The sequence below is a fragment of the Eucalyptus grandis genome, chromosome 11, assembly GCF_016545825.1.
Source record: "Eucalyptus grandis isolate ANBG69807.140 chromosome 11, ASM1654582v1, whole genome shotgun sequence".
Taxonomy (NCBI): domain Eukaryota; kingdom Viridiplantae; phylum Streptophyta; class Magnoliopsida; order Myrtales; family Myrtaceae; genus Eucalyptus; species Eucalyptus grandis.
The window spans coordinates 6484208-6490183 of record NC_052622.1 but is presented as its reverse complement, the minus strand read 5'-3'; the positions used below and the strand labels follow the sequence as shown (position 1 = coordinate 6490183).

At 38.5% G+C, this 5976-nt stretch overlaps 1 long non-coding RNA gene across 1 annotated transcript; it reads left to right on the top strand.

Moving 5' to 3' along the window:
- The first annotated feature begins 882 nt into the window (after positions 1-882).
- LOC120289435 lies at positions 883-2482 on the top strand. Its single transcript, XR_005547425.1, has 3 exons — positions 883-1154; positions 1550-1689; positions 1801-2482. It is a non-coding gene; the product is annotated as an uncharacterized LOC120289435 (long non-coding RNA).
- Positions 2483-5976: the final 3494 nt, after the last annotated feature.

The following is a 5976-nucleotide window of genomic DNA, read 5'->3' as shown; positions in this document are numbered from 1 at the left end:
TTCTTATTTCTGAAACATATTTGAAGAACAAAAAAGGAACAAAATCGTGTTCCTTTTCTATTTCTTGCTCAGCCCTTCGAACACCGCCTCTTCTCTTGCGAGCCTCGTCTCCAAACAGGCTTCGGTCGGCCGGCGCCGATCGTCCGGCTTCGGAAGCCGGTCTCCCGCCTCGGCTCGGCTTTGTTGACTCGCCGCTCCTAGTCGTCGTCGTCGTCGTCGCCGTCGCCGTCGTCGCTTCAAGGAGAACGAAGCACCCCACCTTCGACGCTCGAGATTCGCCATCAAAGCCTTCTCGAAATCCTCAAGCTCCTCTCGCTAGCTCGGCCATGTTCGGTGCTCGCAATGCCTTCGCCGCATGATCTTCAGCTGCTACGGCGGTTTCCCCCGCCGGCTCCGGAGAGACGATGGTGAGCAAGTTCCTCTGCGACTTCCGGTGGTTCCTCCTCCTCGCCGCGGTGGTGGTGTTGATCCACATCTAGGTGATTCCTTGGTTCCGATTCTCATGCGATCTGGAATTTTTGCGGTTTTGTGTGACCGATCCACGTGCATATGTGCTCGCGGCTGCTTTTGTGTGGTTTTGTAGGTTTTTGTTGTTTGCTTCTTTCTTAAACGCCATTTCGCGTGTAAAACAGAAGACTGATGCGAATAAATGGAACAAAAGTTGTTTCGTCTGCTGAATTTTCAGTTTGCTAATGCTGATGGACTGAAAATGCGGGCGAATTCAATTGCACCTTTATCTTAGCTTATGTATTTTGACCAGAGATTCTGTTCCTTTTGCGCGTGCTTGCATCAGTCGCTGAACTAAAGTAATTTACAAAATCATGCGAGATAGAAGGACTAAGGCTTCTTTCCTAACATGTGAAAGAAGTGTACGATGTAGAACAAATGAGAAGGGGTTGATAGCACTAGATTGTCTACTCCTAGTAAAGATGTAGAAAATTATAGTGGTTGTGGGCCGTCTATTAATTGCAGAAAGTCTCGTAACTATAGAATAGCGTGATTTTAGATGTCCGTTGCCTTCTGTGCTCTGTTGTGGGGTTACTTTGTAGGAATTTTGCTTTGATGACCATGGACATGTGGTACTTTAGGAATTTCAGCAGGAAAATTAAGAGATGCTTTGATTCAAGAGGCAAAATATGGGTCCATTAACTCAGGTATTTGATGCTGTAGCTGTAGTATTTTTGGTGAAACTTGTTTTTCTTTCCTCTGCTGGTCTGGTTTCTAGTAAAGGACAGGACATCTTATGATTGAGTACAGAATTGTATGGCCTTGTGCCCCATTCATAAATTTTAACTCATCAAGTTACCATCAAGAATTATAGTAATCCAATCCTAAAACATACTAATTTTCTATAACCACACTTAAACTATCTTTTTTTGTCAGATTCACCTTCAATTGCTGCCTTTTTAGCCCTTTAGCTCTCCAATTTCATGTATAAACTGTTGTTCGATGGTTAGGGAGATGCTTATCTTTTGATTATCACAAACAGATATCCAAAACGGTTCTTGGCCAGGAAAAAGGATTTGTGCTAAACTTTTCTTTTCTCCAGTTTCAGTTAAATCTTTCAGTTCAGTTTCTTCCCCAACATTATCGTCTTTTTTTGGCTTTAAAGAGATGCTCCAGCATCAAGCAATGTACATATGTATGTAGCAGTCATGTTGGCTTCCGTGATCAATTCTTCTTGCGTTGGTATGTTTATCCAATGGTTGTCCTTACTTCATTTGTTTATCCACCAAAATTATATGTTTCCTTGTTTGACTTTTATCTTTCTGTTTTTGTTTTTTTCCCTCTCTCCCGCAGATGTGTCTTTTCACGACACAATTGGAACATGCTGATCAACTTGCTGCTGCTGGAAGTCTCCATCCTATTACCTCATCCTGGTATCTACTTCTGGATCGATGGCCATTTGAACCTCTAGCTTTGTTCCAAGAGATACACATTCAGTTATTAAGATATGTACTCGGTAAATTTGTTATTATCATGTGCAGCCAGCATCTAGACTTTTAAGTTATGTAATTATAAGCTTAGGTGAATTTAGATCTGCAACTCACTCCGCCTAGTGAATTTGAAAAAGAAATTTGAGTGTGTGGTGGAACCCTTTCCTTGCTGTGTGGGAGGAACCTTTCTGAATTTGTCATATTGAGCAAAATTTTAAAAACGCTGAGTGCTGAATCTCTCTTTCATCCAACGTTTAGTAAATTTACTGTCTTGCTTGAAATATCAATTGGGAAGAGTCAATCCGTTCAAGTGAGAATATTATACCCCATCAAATGATGGTAGTAATTCTCATATATTGTGTTTTTATGGTTAGTCAAGAAGTACTAATGGTGGATCCATTACATTATTTGGTTAGTTTTGTCTTCGGATGGTTTTATTGTGCTGCTGTCCTTCAGGAGGAGTAGCTTCTGAGAGGATTCACACTTAAATGATGCTAGTAATTCCCATGTATTGTGTTTAATGATTGATCCAAGAAGTTTTAATGGGGGACCTATTTAGATAGAGGGATGCTATAGTTCATTTTATTTCAAGTTTGAAGCTTCTTTTATTCATCTTCACAGCCTTATCAACCTTTTCTTGTCGAAGATATGTGTTTCCTTCTCAATCTCTCTTTTCTTGTAATCTTTAAATACATTTTGCGGAAATCCTTTATCGATCTAATTTCTTTCCTGGACTGGGATGGCTGTTGACCAGATCTACATGGAAGGAATTATCCCCAAAGTGGCCCAAGGCATATCCTTATTGGTTTGATATATTGGTTTTAGATCACATATGTTTATAGCTCATGTGTCTCCCGAAATTTTCTTTGACAACACTAACTTTCTGGGATGACTGGTTGAGGCTACAAGAGAACCACCAAGGTCGACAATTTATTCAGCCAGAACACGTATACTCTGATGTGTGGTCACTTCAGTCTTGTGCAGTTACTTTGCAAGTTTTGCATGTATAATATAGTATGTAAATTCATAACTGATTATTCACGGCCATGCTCATGGTAGAGGGCTTATAACGGCTCCCTTACGCATTGTCCTTGCTTGTATTAATGATTCTAGAGTTGGATACTCTCTTTCTCTCTTACTCGCACAAAAGATATGATGCTTTCTCCCACGTGCGGGATGGTGTACCAAGGACAGCATATGAAGGAGCAGTAATCTCCGGTATTCACCACCACGGCATGTGTTTCTAGTGGGTCAGGATTCTTTCAGGCTGCTTGGGATCAAACGTGTTTGATGCATTGAGGTGAGGTTCCACGGCGCTGGTAAATCATGGTGCTAGACCAGCTTCCTCTTTCCTCCTCAACGCCTAGTGTAACCGGTACACTATCGAGGAACCACCGGGAGCATAGCAACTGGAGCTCGCTGATGAGCAGAAGTGTAGAGGGCTGACGATTCCTTTTGCGATTTTGATTGAGGAGAGGGAGGATTCTTCTGAACGGCAGTGTCCAGTCCATACATATGCCTTTAAATGGCCGAAGCAAGCCGTCATTCATTGGAAGAGAGCCATAGGTCATGTTAGCTTACTTTTACACTTAATAGCACGTAACCTCAACAAATTTTGTTGCTCCCGAAGAAACATACATCTGTCTCTCGCCATGTTTCCCTGCTCTTTTGCCCCCGCTTTGGCGGGTTGGAGCGCGGAGGACTAAAATGTAAGAGACCCACACAGTCGAAAGTGGGAGTTCATGCCTGTCTTTGTATGCAAAACACGAGGAACTTCTAGTCATGTGTGTTGTGAACAAAATGGTGAGAAAAATTTGGTACAAAGTTTATTTATAAAATTTTCTTCAAAGTATGCACTTATAACCATGTTCAGAATGTTTGACTTTACTCACCATGAACAAAATTAAATTGATGAGCATTTTATGATAATGAGAATTCAAAACCAAGTTTACACTTTATTTTTTAAAAAAAGGGAAAATTTTGGTACAAACTTAAAAAAATTTCTTCCAAGTAAGCAAATATGATCAAGTTTAGAATGTTTGTTTTCACTTAATATGAACAAAATTAAATTGATGAGCATTTCATGAGAATGATAATTCAATACCAAGTTTACACTTTATTTAAAAAAAAAAAGAACAATTGAAAAAAAAAATTGGAACAGAAATTTTGTACATTACCAAACGTGTTTCTATTCTTTTTCTATTCCAGAAACAGAAATTTTTTGCAGTTACCAAACGTGTTTCTGTTATTTTTCTATTTCATAAACATAAATTTTATACAGTTACCAAACACGTTTTTTTGTTAAGAAATTATTCCCTGGAACAGAAACACTTTTTTCTATTTCTGTTTCCTGGAACAATTTTTAAACAGAAACGTTACCAAACGCAGCCTTAGTTTTCGTCGGTTTGGGTGTCTTGTTCAAGAATATTATCCAGCAGCCATTAGGCTTGAGCATGATTTCAGGGTCAACCTAGAATTGAAAAACCGAACCGGTGGAAACCTATCCAATTCCAAATTCCAAGATATGTAGGATGGATTTCAACTTCTAAAAATTGAGAACTTGTCTCAACGAGTAGGTTTTAGATTCTCAGTAGATGGAATTGGGAACTTGAAACTTAAAACCTGAATCTAAAACAAATTTTTATATTTTTCTTGGTCTATAACTTTACAAAATCTATCGTATGGGTTCACTAGTCCCAGCTTTTATTGATGACTGAGAATTTATTCTTCAAGTGTATAAATATAAGTTATGGTCGGCGAATTAATAGTAAGTGATGGTCATTAAAGGTAATAATTCACTACAATTATTCAATTAATAATACAGACAGAACTTAGGTAGACCCTAGAACAAACTCTAGAACTTATGATAGCGTAAGTTCTAAGTTTCAAGGTATAAAGGTAGGCTTTAGATTCCCAAAAAATGAGGAACTTGTTCTAACGACTAAGTGGAACCTATACAGAACCTGAAACTGCTCACTCTTAACAATCATGATTACCGGCACGATATATGGGAGCAATGATTAGATGACAAAATACATATGCCATAAAATTATTCCAATTAGTATCAAGTTTTATCACGGCCTAAATTGCCAATCTAAACACATGTCATACGCTTTCGCATTTATGGAACAGGTTACATGTATCACTGAGATAGGCAAGATACTTTCCCTAATTTTACATGAAAAATTCCCAACTTTAATGATTATATTTGCAAACTCTCCAACTTTTAATGCGAACCTAAAAGTGAGCTCTCTTCCCTTTTCTTTTCCTTTTCCTTTTTATCCAGTTGGAGAAATGTCGGGTAAGGACTACAAACAGGGGGGTTTTTTGTATGATCACTCTTTGATCTTTATCATAAAGGTTTATAAGCTATTTGAATTGTTGGGATTGAAGACCGTATTTGTAGAATAATTCGCGGACAAGAAATGTCGATAAGGTATCAATACCACTTAGTATCTCGATATTTTACGGTTTTAGTTATTTAAGTTGGTTTCTTGATGCAATGGTCAATTTCAGCCATTGCATTCGGACTAACCTCCAACGTCATACTTCAATAATTCCACATCCTTTTTTATTGAGAAAAAGAAAATTGCTCAATTAAGTGACATATCACTTTGAGTCAAATATGATGTTTAGGTGATCGAACGCTATCGACAGATTGAGCCCAATTTGTGGACGGAAATGGGTCAAATCATGGATCTGTTAGCAAATTAATTAGGAAAAAAGATGGTATTTATAATCGATTTGAGGTAGGTGGTGGAGAACGAGTTCTTAGACTAGCAAATCGCTGGTCCGTCACATCAGTGTAGCTCGGTACCTCATGGTGCGTAATTTCTCCTTTCGACATGCAGAATTTTCTCGTTGCTACTATCAATAGGAAAGGAAAAAAAAAAATGCATCGTTCGCAGAAGAGTTCCTGTTCCATATCCTAAGAATAGAGATGGAAAAAAATTTAATTATTAGTGAATTGATTTACATTTTATCTGAAGACGTCACTACGATGAATGAATGATGGCGGGCGGACCAAAGGAAGCAATAT